The following is a 14,250-nucleotide window of genomic DNA, read 5'->3' as shown; positions in this document are numbered from 1 at the left end:
ATTGTGCAGGAAAAAATGTAATAACAGATTGTCATTGTGACACATTCGTTATCTCTGAGTCAGGAGGGGTCTACTGGCTCATATACCTCTTTGGTATTAATAGACCCCTCGCCTTTGGCTCGGTCTATAAAGACCAGACGGGGTCTATGAGCCCGTAGACCCCTCCAAACCAAGGGATAACTAATAACGGTTTGACTGCAAATAAATCCTAATTGATCACGCGCTGCTGGTCTGCTAAATTAGGAATATAATCAGGTTGTTCATCAAGACAAGAAACAACATGTTCGGACAACCAGAACACTGTTTGTAGCTGTTTCTTTATGAAAATCAATTCTTACACACTTACTTAGATGGTTACTTCATATTCCGTTATTTTACGCTATAAGTTGAGTTCGAATAAATTGTTTGTTGATGACAGAATACGATGGTGAGATTTGCGACTATGATGTGACTAAAACGACCGCATGACCTGTATTTGGCTGCAAAAACGGACAACAGTGCTAAATTAAGCTTAGTTGCCGGATACGTAGAAAGAGCGTTTGTTACTTCCGTCTTGAGGATTTTAACTATCAACTGGTATACGTTTATATTAGCCGACTATAGTCGCCGCATACATCGCTGTTGTTCGGAGAAAACCGTAACTGGTACAGCTGTATTTACACTTTGAGTTTTAAAAATAACTTCCTTAAATCGAGTTGATCATTATGCCGTACGGACATGCTCGACTGTAACAAGGATTCTGTTGATGAACCGCATTACACAAAACCCTTGGTCCTTCCTACTGGTGTATGAACAATGTATCTATGCTATCGTAAAACGGATTTAATTCATAAGTGACACAGTATTCAACCTCACCTTATTTAAGATATGGATACCACACAAAATAACTCACTAACGACAAAGAGGAGTGTCGATGACTGGAATGATGAAATATCCACTCGTCTAACGCCGATTTCTGGGCTATTGATAATGTACCTAGTGGTCGGTGTTCTCGGGAACTCGACAGTGTTATACATGTACTCATTCCGCTTTAAAAGGACCACTAAGGACCGGTTCTTTATTCCAGTTTTAGCGTGTGTAGACTTGATGACGTGTATTATAGGAACGTCGAGCAGTTTCACTGTCAACATGCTCCCCGTTAAGTTTGGGAGTGGGTTAGCCTGTAAGATCATACATTTTTTGAGAGCGTGGTTTTCAGTAGCTTCTACATTTTTGCTACTGGCGATAGCTGTTAGCAGATGTTTGAAAATATGTAAACCTTTTAACAAACAACTATCTCTACATAGGAAAAAGGTAATCCTGCTTCTGATCGTTTGTTTATCCATATTGTTAACCTGGCCGTTCTACCTGTTCTACGGGTCAAAGGTGATAATTGATAAAAACACAAAGACAATTGGATATTACTGTGGAAACATCCGGGATACCTGGTATTCCACAGCTCAACTTGTATTCAAATCTATCATGTTTCTAATGTTCGGAATCATCCTACTCTCTCTCGTAACACTATACGTTCTTATAGGAAAAGTTATTTTCAAACAACGGAAATACCGCGAAAATTCCAAAGAAATACCTACACCGACTTTAAGTTTCTTAAACGATGGATTATCGTCTGAGTCAAAAGATATCCCTACAGTGGTTAATGTCAACATTGATAACCGACGTCACACTGGTCGGATTGTCGTTATGAGACCCGAGGTCCGTCTGACATTGGTATTTATGTGTATTACCATAGTCTTTGTATTCTGCTACGCTTCAAAGCTAATAATGCTAGTGTATCAATCTCAGAACGAGAACTTCTGGATAGAACTTGGTTACACTGAAATATGTGCATACCGATTTTGGCATACGTTTGTCTACGTCAATAACATCGTCAACCCGATCATCTACGGATTCGTGGACCCTGACTTCCGTCAGGAGGTGGTGACGACATTTTGTGCATATGCGGGGGTGAGAAACACTTAACTGACTTTCGTCGGGAGGTAGTGAGGAAATTTCGCATTCTTAGAGAATATACCTCATTGATTTCCGTCGGAAGGTGCTAGAAACCTTGCACATGTTATGTGTGTTGAAAAGACCTTAAAGACCTCCGTTGGGAGACGCCTTGGGACAACCCACATGTATGAAGGGGTAAGACCTCAATGAATTCCCTCTGGAGGTGCTGGTCCTACATTGATTGTGTGAGAAATACCCGATGACACAAGGGGATACCCAAGTCCTCCAAGTATCCACGTGATATCATCGTAAGATTTATTTCGTACCGTACGAGGTCCTTGGTGTACGCTGCCAGATTTTGTTTATTTCCATCTCGACGTGATTCCACTTCTTCTGAGAGTGGCCATATCCCCCCTGCTTCTGGGAACCACATGTACATAAATGAGGCCCTGACCAAACAGAGGACTACTGTTTATGCTAAAGCCAGGTCCCCAAAACGTCAGGGACTGATCTCTGGCGCATGGACTAATAATAAAAGGATTGTTATCCGATACCAGCAAAGGGAGGAAAACTCAGGTAACCTCGTTGGATGAACAGTCAATATACCCTGATTCCCCTCCTATTGTTGATAATCGCGGTCTGCCCATGCATGGTCATCGTATGGATACTGAGAGGCCTAAGTCTGTGTTTTACGTAACAAAATGTCCTCCCACATTTAGTTATATCTATAGCATGTCTGTTTATTCCTGTCAGCTATTATTTTGATCTCCATTAGCCACATGTAGACACAGCCATAACTGTGACATGACTATTGTGCTGATGTGTAAAAAGTGAGAAAATGTATGTACACCTAAATGCTTGTGTATATTTAGTAAATAGCTACCAAGCCGAACTATTGAACTCCTCCGACCTTTCGTTGGCTCTTCCCATCCCACCCCTCTTTCCCTGCTCTCACTCTCTCCCTGTACATGTAAATAGCTGAATCAACAGGGTTGTACATTGTCCTCTTTTCAATGGCTTATCTAAGCAACTGAGAATGTAACACTACTAAACGAAATTGTTTATATAGCATTTAAATGATTTAATATCTTCTATACAACATGCATTACATGTACTCTATCTACATACCTTAGTATCTCAAACACTAGTCACTTTCAAATTAATAATCCACTCCGGTATAAATTATCCACACTAATGTACAGGCTTATGACCTTGGGTATGACTATTGGTATGAAATTACGTGAAAACCCGTGCTCTTCCTCACATTTATTCGTAACTGGCTGTTATTCCTGGAGTACATGCATGCGCTACCAATTTTCTATTCAATACTGTTTGTACTGATCTGTTCACAGCTAATGGTAGGAATTCGCGGGTTTTTTTGGTCACCTAAACGTTTGAGGCAACGAATGTCTATAGATAGATGCAAAGGGCCTGTTTACCCTGAACAACATGTTTTCATATGGACCACATGGCTGCCGTTTGGCAAATTTGTGTTTATTTTTATGTCTGTAAACTTTTGTTTGTGTTTTTGTGTTATCATTTTTGTAGTTATTTTTCATTTCTGATTTAAGCTCGGCTATGCGGGCGATAGCACCTTGAGTCCACAAGCAAATTCATCTCAAACAGCACCATTTTTCATTGCTAGTATTACTATTAGCATGTTGGAACACAAAATGCGTTATTCTTAGATCTATATATCTACCTTACTTATTGTATTTGCAATCACTCGTGGGACCCACTCACTGGCCATGGCTCTACCGATTCTCTTTACCCTCTTATTTGATAACGGCTGATTATAACCATAAAAGCCATGTCCAGCCCAGGGTGAGGTCCATGAGTGATGCACAGTTATACTCTGATCTCTTTCTATCTCGAAACACATCATTTCTAAATATTAACTTTCAGTGCTTGGTTAAGGGAATACTGTAACTGTTGTGTATGGATGTACACCTAAACCCAGGCCCAAACATAATTAGTGCCCAGTACCAGTACAACATAAAAATTGGTCACATAAATATTTGTTCATTATTAAATAAAACTGGTCTAATTGACACTGAATATGATGACTGTCACATTCTTTGTGTTAGTGAGACTCCTCTGAATCCTTCAGTTGCTGATGATGACATCCATACTGAAACTTTTTCTACATTCTTTCGCCAGACAGCATAGACGAGGTGGTGGTGTTCTTATTTATCCTAAGAATAACATAATTGCTAAATGTAGATAAGACCTGGAATCTGATGATGTTGAGATTGTCTGCACAGAAATTAAGTTGCAAAATAAACAATTGCTTTAAGAATGGTTATATAGGGCTACGCATTCCTTAGTTACAATGTAACTACTGGGATAAGTGAGATGAAATTCTTGAAAAAATCTCTTATCTGAATATGAGTGTCTTCCTACTTGGTGTTATTAACCAGAATGTGCTGAATTTGACCCCAAACTGTCACCTGAAAAGATTGATGATAAAGTATGGATTAAATGATATTGGCTAAGCAAATAAATACTGCCACTTCACGGAATAAATACAGACAATCACGTAATTCAGTTATTTCAATGATTGGAGATGCGAAACAAAAATATCTCAGCAAATTATAAAATTCTATTATTGACAAAAATATCCCTCCAGGTAAATGGTGGAGAATTGCCAAATCTGTTCTTACCTCCAAAAAGAAAAATGATACTGATTATCCTTTGGAATTAATGGTGAATTGAAAGTGCATCCTGTAGATAAGGCGAAATCATTTAACTATTTGTTCACATCTATTTCTACATCAGATAAAGCTGTTGAAGCCATCCCTCCAAATCCTCCTCCTTTCCCTCATTAACTATATCGATATTGCTGAGCATGATGTTTATGACCAACTTCAACTCATTAACCCAAAAAAGCCTGCAGGTCCTGATGCAAATCACCAGAGGTTTATCAAAGGTGTATCTGAATCTCTTGTAAAGCCATTACATATTATTTTTAATAAATCAGTGGAATCCGGTCAATTACCTAAGTCTGGGAAAATGCTAATGTCACAGCTGTTTGTAAGGGCAAAGGTGAGAGAAGTGACCGACCAAACTACAGACCTATGTCTATCACTCCTCTGTTAAGTAAAATGCTTGAAAGAATTATGTTCAAATGTTTGTTTAATTATCTTTCAGTAAACCATATAATTTCTAAGAACCAATCTGGATTCCTCCCCAAAGATTCTACAGTTAACCATCTATTAGCAATATATGATTCAATTCTTCAGCAACTTGATAGAAGAAAAGAGGCCAGAATTGTGTTGTGTGATATTAGTAAAGCCTTTAATAGGGTCTGGCATGATGGCTTTCTAATTATTTAACTGATAGACAGCAACGAGTAATAATTTATGGGTACAAGTCTTCTTGGCGTACAATTACAGCCGGTGTCCCTCGTACAGAGCTCGGTCCTCGGGTCATATTTATTTCTTTTATACATAAATGACAAACAAAAAGAAATTGAGTGAAAAGGGATTTTTTTTGCAGATGATACCTCACTATTTGTACTTATAGAAAATGATAACAATGCTGCTGCTGAAATTTTAAACAATGATCTAAATAGAATATCTATATGGGCTCATAGATGGGGTATATTATTTAATCCTAGTAAAACAGAGCTCTTCTTATGTCAGATAAATTAAATGCAGATGAAACGCATCCTGATCTCACATTTCTTAACAATTCTGTAGTAAATGTAAAAAAGCATAAACATCTGGGGGTTTTTTTAACAGCCATTGTTTGTGGTCTGATCACATCAATTTTTTAAATAACAATACATGTAATAAGATGCATATATATAGGTCACTTAAACACAAACTTGATAGGAAATCTCTCGAAATTATATACAAGTCGTATATTCGTCCAAATCTTGAGTATGCTAGTGTTGTATGGAATAATTGTAATCTAACTGAGTCAGATCTTCTTGAATCTATCCAGCTAGATGCTGCTTGAATATTTACTGGTTTCCGAAGAGGTACTAGTCATGAAATAATCTATAATGAGATTGGATGGGATACTCTTAAGAAACGTAGAAAGGATCAGAAGCATATATTGTTTTTTTTAAATAATAAACCATGTTAGTCCTAATTATCTTTTTGAAATTGTTGAACCTTACATAGTCAGCAATAAAGCTATGACCCATCATGTCCGACATCAACGTATATTTGAACCACCGATTTGTAAATCTAATGCATATTTCAACAGTTTCTTTCCTAGCATAATGTCTTGGTGGAATAGACCTGAATGTAACTATTATAATTTGAGATATATTAGTGGACTGAAAAAACAACTTGTTCATCATGCCATACCCCAAAATAATGAAGATATATGTACTAAGATTTTTAAATATGAAGGGACTAGATCTTTTAACATAATATTATGTCAACATCGAAATCGTGCAAGCCAGTTGAACTCTGATCTCTTTAGAGACCATCTTAATGATAATCCCTCCTGTATATGTGGTTACAATAATGAAGATGCGAGTCACCTCTTTCTGCATTGCCCTAGATATATGACTAAAAGACAAAATATGTTAATATCTCTGTCTCATTTACAGCTTGACACAAATTTTAATTTACACTTAAACTTGGACCTAAACGTTTATGAACATCGAAAGTTTAGTATTAATATATTGTCTAAAGGAAGTAGTTTCCTTAGTGAAGATCTTAACTCTGCTATTCGTGTTTGTTGTTCAGAGATGAATGTTATGTATGCATGTATGCATTGTTATGTATGTATGTATGTATGTATGTATGTATGTATGTATGTATGTATGTATGTATGCACGCATGCATGTATGCACGCATGCATGTTTGTATGTGTGCATGAATGCATGCATGTATGTATGTATGTACGTGCGTGCGTGCGTGCGTGCGTGCGTGCGTGCGTGCGTGCGTGCGTGCGTGCATGTATGTATGTATGATTGTATGTATGTTTGTACATGTATGTATGCATGGTGTCTCCTATCATCATTGGTACTGATCTAATTCTTATGTTCCTAAGACATGTATGTTAATATTCATAATTCATTATATTGCTATTGTTTGAGATGTACCTCCTGGGAGAGGGCTTGTATAGGCTATTCCTGTTGCCCAATTCCCATTAAATCTGATTGATTTAATAAAATATTTTGAAATGAAGAGGATACTTGGTTGAGTTTTTGTATCCTATCCTACATTCCACTTCTTCTGAGAGTGGCCATATCCCCCCTGCTTCTGGGAACCACATGTACATAAATGAGGCCCTGACCAAACAGAGGACTGCTGTTTATGCTAAAGCCAGGTCCCCAAAACGTCAGGGACTGATATCTGGCGCATGGACTAATAATGGATATCCCTGGATATCGAGGGTGATAAGCTGTAGGATAGGATACAAAAACTTAACCATGCATATGTCATAGCAAAACTGAAGGCACGCGGCTAGCTATTTGATTGGTGTCGGGTAAAAAAATCCTGACCAATCACTAGGCTGACAATTGTTCTTTGAAGATTATACAAGAGCGAATTAACATCAGACAGATCGTGGAAACAATTACCATTATGGTTTCAATATATCTCCTTTTTGGTTTCATAACCAAAATTTCATCAAATTAAGTCTTACAGTAATCATTGTCTTTTTCCTTAAATGATTGTTTGCATATCATGTTATAAAAATAAAGAATATACCAATTCATTTTTCTAGTATAATATGTCTTCAATTATTAAAAGTTTCGATACAAAAACTCACTAACGGACAGAAGACTACTCTTTATATTTGAACAATTCAATATTATCTACTTTAACGTACTTTTTTTTTGAAAATTTCCCTTTCAATATGTACTAATGTTATGACTGTTCATCTAAAAGGGAACACTTCAGAATGATATGTCACTATACAAAACGTCAAGCTCGGATTTTTGAAAAAGAGTAGAATCCCGTTGAAGCCTTGTACTCAGTCAAATGAACACATCTTATCAAAGATTATACAATCATACTTTAACAACATACGGTACAATTACGACAGGTACAATACTGGTGTCATATATAAGCCTTCGGATCAGTATATACCAGCGTATATAATACATTGCGATGCCATAGAACACAGGTAACGAAGGAAAACATGTGTATGACTCGTGTCTACGACACCTAATCGCCTGGTCCAAAAATATCCGCAGATCCTACCATAAAACAACCTTCTAGAAAAAGGTTTCGATGTTGCAGTGGTCAACAGCTCAATACTAAAGACATGGTCATAGTGACAATCGTCTAGTGATGATACGATTACCTTGATTGCACAAAGTAAGGTGTGATGGTAAGAGCTGCAGATATTTCCTATAACTCGTAAATAATCTTTATATATTTTACAACAATCATGAAACTACTTTTCATATTATCCTGATCACTCCTGTTGGCTCGGATGAAAGTGCCCAAAGGGAGAAAACATAAGTACCTTGAGAAAATCCACTTGGTCGGGCAAGTGCCCTAATTGTAATCTAAGTGTATCTATTCAGAAACAGTTTTGCATCAGAATCAGGCTTGAATGGTGTGTAGACTCAGTTGAATCCTTTCTAACTGTATTTTGCAGGAATAGTAGTTCGGTCGAAATTCAAAACAAAGTTCCTTGAAATAAACCATTGGCAGTTGTGAAACGAATGCCTCCCTCACTCATGTGATAGCACCTATAATTAGGGTCCAGTAATAAATATAGTAGGTCAAACATTAATTACACTGCACTCTACAGCTCTTTCGTCCTTCTATGGCTCATCGGAGATGCTTGGGGCCTTAAAAGGTACTTATCCAAGTTAGTAATTCATAGGCGTTCCCTTTGAGACTGTTGTTATCTAGACTTCTATATTTAATTGTAAGTACATAAGACCATTGTAATGCTGAGCGTTAATGGAATCGTATATTCGAAGAAAACGCAGCAACAACATCGCCTCTTAGTCGTTTTGTCAACATCAAGATTTTCCATTCTAAAAAACGTTTTTATGATGTTCATATGTGTCACCATGTCTGTCATCAGGGATTACTTATCGCAGTCTGGTCATTAAGTACAATGTGTCGATTAAAGTAGGATCCTTCACAAGCAGAACAGTTTCAATTGTCTTTGCAAAAAAGTTAGAAGCGACATTAATTATTATACATATAGCAATGCTGAAAATATTATATACATATTCAAATACATGATTAATTAAATGTGAATTGATCTAACGATACAGTTTGCTGTATTAATGTAAATGATGTTTGATTTTATTGTAACAGAATTATTGTGTTTAGTTGCTGACATTTGAGTTCGCTGGAGAACAAATACATCATGAAGCGACTCTGTGAGTCGGCAAGAAGGGTCATTCATACCTTACCCATTCTTTTTTTTATTATTTATCTACTTTTTGTTGGCCCTTTGACCTCTTATGTGGGATGGGCCGTTAATAACCAATAATAACTACAGTCGGCCAAAAATAAGCAACGGTGTTGAATTTCATGTATGTGTATCGGACTAAAAATGAAATTACGCACACAGGGAAGTAAAGGAAATGTTTCCTTATACATTTTTTTCCATATTTGAGGGATTATATATTTGTATGAATATTGTATTTGTGAAACAGGCTGTTAACTGCTCATCATAAGGAAATGTCGAATAGGGTCAGACGATACTTAAAATAGGTAGCAGTTGATATATTGCAAACATAAAACAGATAGGTGACTTTACTAAAGATGGTAAATTGTAAATATTTGGTTTACTTTTAAAGAGTAGTTATTGATAGGTAATCTTAATAGACTGATAGGCTGTAGAGTGGTAACCTATATAAGCAATGCATGGTGTCCAAACCTGTTGAGTTCTTTTTTTGCAGATTTAAATATGTTGAAATTAAATAAACATGGTGGGTTTCATATTTTACAGTATTTACTTCGATAGTACCCTGAAATTGGGATTCTCAAGTGTCTATATACCGTTATGATAAGTCTATCATCATATTTAATTACGCATTACTCTTTGAATCGACCGATCTGTTGAAAAATAACACTAACAATATGCCCTAATGTGCTGATGAATGACAAAGATATATGGGAATATCTTTCTAGCTCACGTCATCTAATAAAGATATAATCGATTCTATACAAGAATAATGGCTGACATGATATGTTTCATCCCAATATACCCACAGTCTATTATTTATAGTCTTTGAAAGTGATTCATGTAAACTATAAGATAAGTGCGCAGTAATTTTTCACGAATTGGTGTTTTATATATATATATATATATATATATATACATAAAATAGGACAACTCCCCATATGATCAGATATTATAAAAACGTGAAGCATGTTCACACGCGCGAAAGAACAGTCAAATTTTAAATGATTAAATCATCTAGGTCACCTTGATTATTATAGGCGTATGGACTCTGAGGTAGCCTTTCACAACACTTTACTAGGTAGAATAGATATAATTTAAATATGGGTCGTATATTATGGTGGAAAATATACCTCTGGAATAAAAACAAATGACGGGGAAATAAACAAATCAGACTGCTGCACCATGTTCTCCTCCTGGTTATATATCCCACTATAGTACTCTCACAAATGTTGATTATTTCTTCTCTCATATTATTTTCCATGAATAATGTCAAATCACATTGAATGAATCAGAAGAACATTCATGCAGAATTTGAAACATGATTTTAATTCGGAAAAAAATGCAATCATTTCTTTCAACATATTTTGTAATTAGATTACAACTTGTACACAATAAAATGTGGAAAATAACTAATAATGTGTATGTTTGATACATGTACAATAACTTCAATAAAGAAAATAGTCATCACATTGAACGAATAAAACAAGCATGTACAACAGACACAATTCAGGTTAGAAAAAAAAATACTTTTTAATTTCCGGTATTTCTTTCACAAGTTAACACTTATCATTCCGTATTATAGAAGTATTCAGAAACACTTAACACGTACTTAAAGCAGTATGATTATAATCGCGAGCTTTCAATGACATTCATGTAGCGTTCCACGAAAATTAGAGGATCAATGGTGCTAGATAATTTATCTATACATACGTTCTAGTCATATGTTAATGACTCATGACCAGGACACAATTTCCTTTTCCGATACATATAATGCGTCTTTACATTTAAGTTCGACCGACATTGCTAGCGCATTGCCTATGTTAAGCTAATTAACATGATGAAATATAACCCGGACATTTTTATACAATTTATAGAGGTGATGGACACTTTTAGTGATGTTCTTCTGAGAAATCAAATCTTGGTTTGATGTCCGCTACATCAGAAGAAGCATCCAGGCTAATTGTCTCGGTTGTTTTTTAACTTACTGGATTCGAACTTAGTATTAGATCTCAATTTTGAGTAACAGGACGAGATGGATTTCTTTTGTCACTTTGATACCATACTTTTCCGTTTTTCTTAGTTTATATCTATAGTATTTCTAGCGATTAGTTGACGTAACAAAGAGGTTGTCACTTCTCTCGGATCATCGTTACCGCGGTTTGCCATGACCTTGTAGCTAGCACAGTTTACATGAAATATTAGTTTAAGAGACATTTTCTACTGTAGCTTAGATACTTTACCCTTTTGCAATAGTTCTGCATATATTTCGGAACACTTTTGACTTGGAGGTTAATTCGTTTGACTTTAGTATCATGATGAGTCCTAAAAGAGACCATTATGATGCAGTAAACATTTTTATTATTGACTGAAGATCTAGTCATTATTTTTAACCTGTTGTTTATAGTACTGTGCGAAGGCTAAAACTATGCCATCATTACACAATGCTTTAAACTTCTTTACACGTAATGATAAAATGCAGTTTCAACTGATTAAAAATTTGCACATGATTATATTTTTTTAATTTCTTTGCTCTTGAGACGCAACATTATGTATCCGTTCCCCCAGATTAATGAGAAATCTAACAGTTGAGGAATAAATAGTTTACGACCTAAATCATATTCTTCATTTAGGGAGTGATTATGGTGATTTTGATAAACATTTTTGTATTAGCTTCGTTTAAAAAGTAATTAGAAAGAGCGCCATTGGAATGAAGTAAAATTTAAAAGAAAATCGTAAGCATCAAAACACCAGGGTACAATTTTGATTAAAGGACGATTGGTTAAGTGATTATATCAGACATTTGCTAAGTCTATTTCCATCACTTCATTTGTACTGCGAAGTTTATTTATTTCCTTACTCACTGACTTCACCCGTTAGGACGTCAGATTAATGTGTTCTTGCTTCTTCATGAAGTATTTGTCGAACGTGACGTCATAATGTACGTGGCGTCATGATGTACGTGACGTCATGATAAGTTGGTGCTGGCATTTCACAATTTGTTCGGTGTCGTCAAGACCTTGCTCCTGGTATGATGATTTCCGTGATAGATGTCGACCCCTGACGACGAACGTCAAACACGGGGTTTCCAGGATGCAGGTTGATGAAGACTACGGTGAAGCGTTACTGTTACTGTCACGATCTCGTTAATCTTTTGTATGATATGAAGGTCGATGTTTTTACGCTTATTAGTGTACCTATTTCTTTCCTCGTCACTGCCACGGCTACTAGCCACTATAAAGGCTTTATTTGGGTTTGACCTATATTTAAATGGCGGGTAAATTCGATGATGACCTTCCAAAACACCTGGTCTTATTCTTTTAAAGGATCTCTGCGTAATTTTTGAATGATGGTCTTATTTTACTTTTTCTATTTTTTTATATATATTTTCCTTTTCAGCTGGGGTCAAAATAACGGATTTTGTTTCTCTATGATAGTACACGATGATACACGACACTATTGAAAACTCATTATATCGTTAATGGGGATTTCTTTCCCATACAAGCGCTGCATGTCGGAAGTAACTCCCTTCGAAAGCGTCTGTAGAAGAATCCATATATGATCGGGTTGATGCTTGTGCTTACATAGAAGATTGTGAACATAACTCAGTATCCTCCAGTTGCAGCGTTGTCCAGCTCTATCCAGATGTTCTCGTTGAGAGATTCCAACCCCATCAAAGTAACCATTGGAACGTAACAGATTGTAAATATCAATGTTATCGGCATGAACATGATCGTTTAATGTACCTCGTGTCTTTGACGGCGAGTATGACGCAGATGAGTATCATTGACAGTGACATCTGTGGATGGGTATGTTGTTTCAGCTGAAGATCGGGTGTTCGATGCACTGATTGCAGTCGACTGAGAAGAGGTGGCATTTGCCTCTATGACTTGTGGCGAACAAACTTGTGCAGAAATTGTTACGATAAAGACAACGGACTTGTAAATAAAGGGTTGTGTTGCTGTCCAGGGTCCTCTGATGCATCGATGGTCAATTGTATTTGTTCTTCCGTCAATACTTTCTTTAGTCCCGTAGAAGACGAGACAAAGCCATGATAGTAGAACTGATGATGAAATAACAAGAATCAATGTGATTTACCAGCAGTTACTCCGTCGACGCTACTGTAAAGATATTTGAAAAAGAGTGAAACTGTTGCAGGCTTCATCATTATAGAAATTGACAGGAATCAAATATATTGGCTGTGAAGCTGCTGGACGTTCCTAAAACTATAACACATGCCATCAAGTCAACAAATGCTAAAACTGGAATGAAGAATCGGTCCTCAATGTATTCTTCAAAGTGAAATGTGTAAACGTGTAAAACTGCCGAGACCACTAGGTATTGTATCAGTATTATAGAGTTTGACAATAGTCGTGTCGATATCTTCTCATTTAATTCATCAACACTGATCGGGTTATGATGTAAATAATTAGGGGTATTCATACCGGCAATATAATACTAAAATTCTAACACGTTGTCAATACGTTATCTCAGCTGGTGGTGATTAAACAGAGGGCAGTCCACACAGAGAATACAGTTACCTGTATCGGCATTGTATTGCGGCGTTTTACAGGTAACTGATCGCGTCGAAGCTTTGTGCAAATCTTCCCTCTTGTTAATGTTCGCTTCTAACATCGCATATTTCGTGTAATTTCTAATGATATCTTATTCATTCACACTTTCATATTTATAGTGACGCATTGTTACTATTTATTTTCCACAACATATAGACACAGATCGTCGTAGGAGTGTTTCCTTGTGATGATTTCATTGGTTTTGTAATACTTTATCGTTTAAATCTTATTAAATCCAGAATATTGTGGGCGTTTTCTTAGTATACACCAAATAATACATTGAATCCAATCCCATGAGGAAATAGAAATTTCCTTATTGTTAAGTATCCGGTTGCCAGCACGAATCAATTGAAAGGGTCAGTTGAATGTTTAAAGTTTGATTTTAAAATGGAATACAGCT

This window comes from Mizuhopecten yessoensis, unplaced genomic scaffold (assembly GCF_002113885.1).
Source record: "Mizuhopecten yessoensis strain PY_sf001 unplaced genomic scaffold, ASM211388v2 scaffold2369, whole genome shotgun sequence".
Classification (NCBI taxonomy): Eukaryota; Metazoa; Mollusca; class Bivalvia; order Pectinida; family Pectinidae; genus Mizuhopecten; species Mizuhopecten yessoensis.
The sequence above is the reverse complement of the archived record's forward strand: the minus strand, read 5'-3'. Positions refer to the sequence as shown.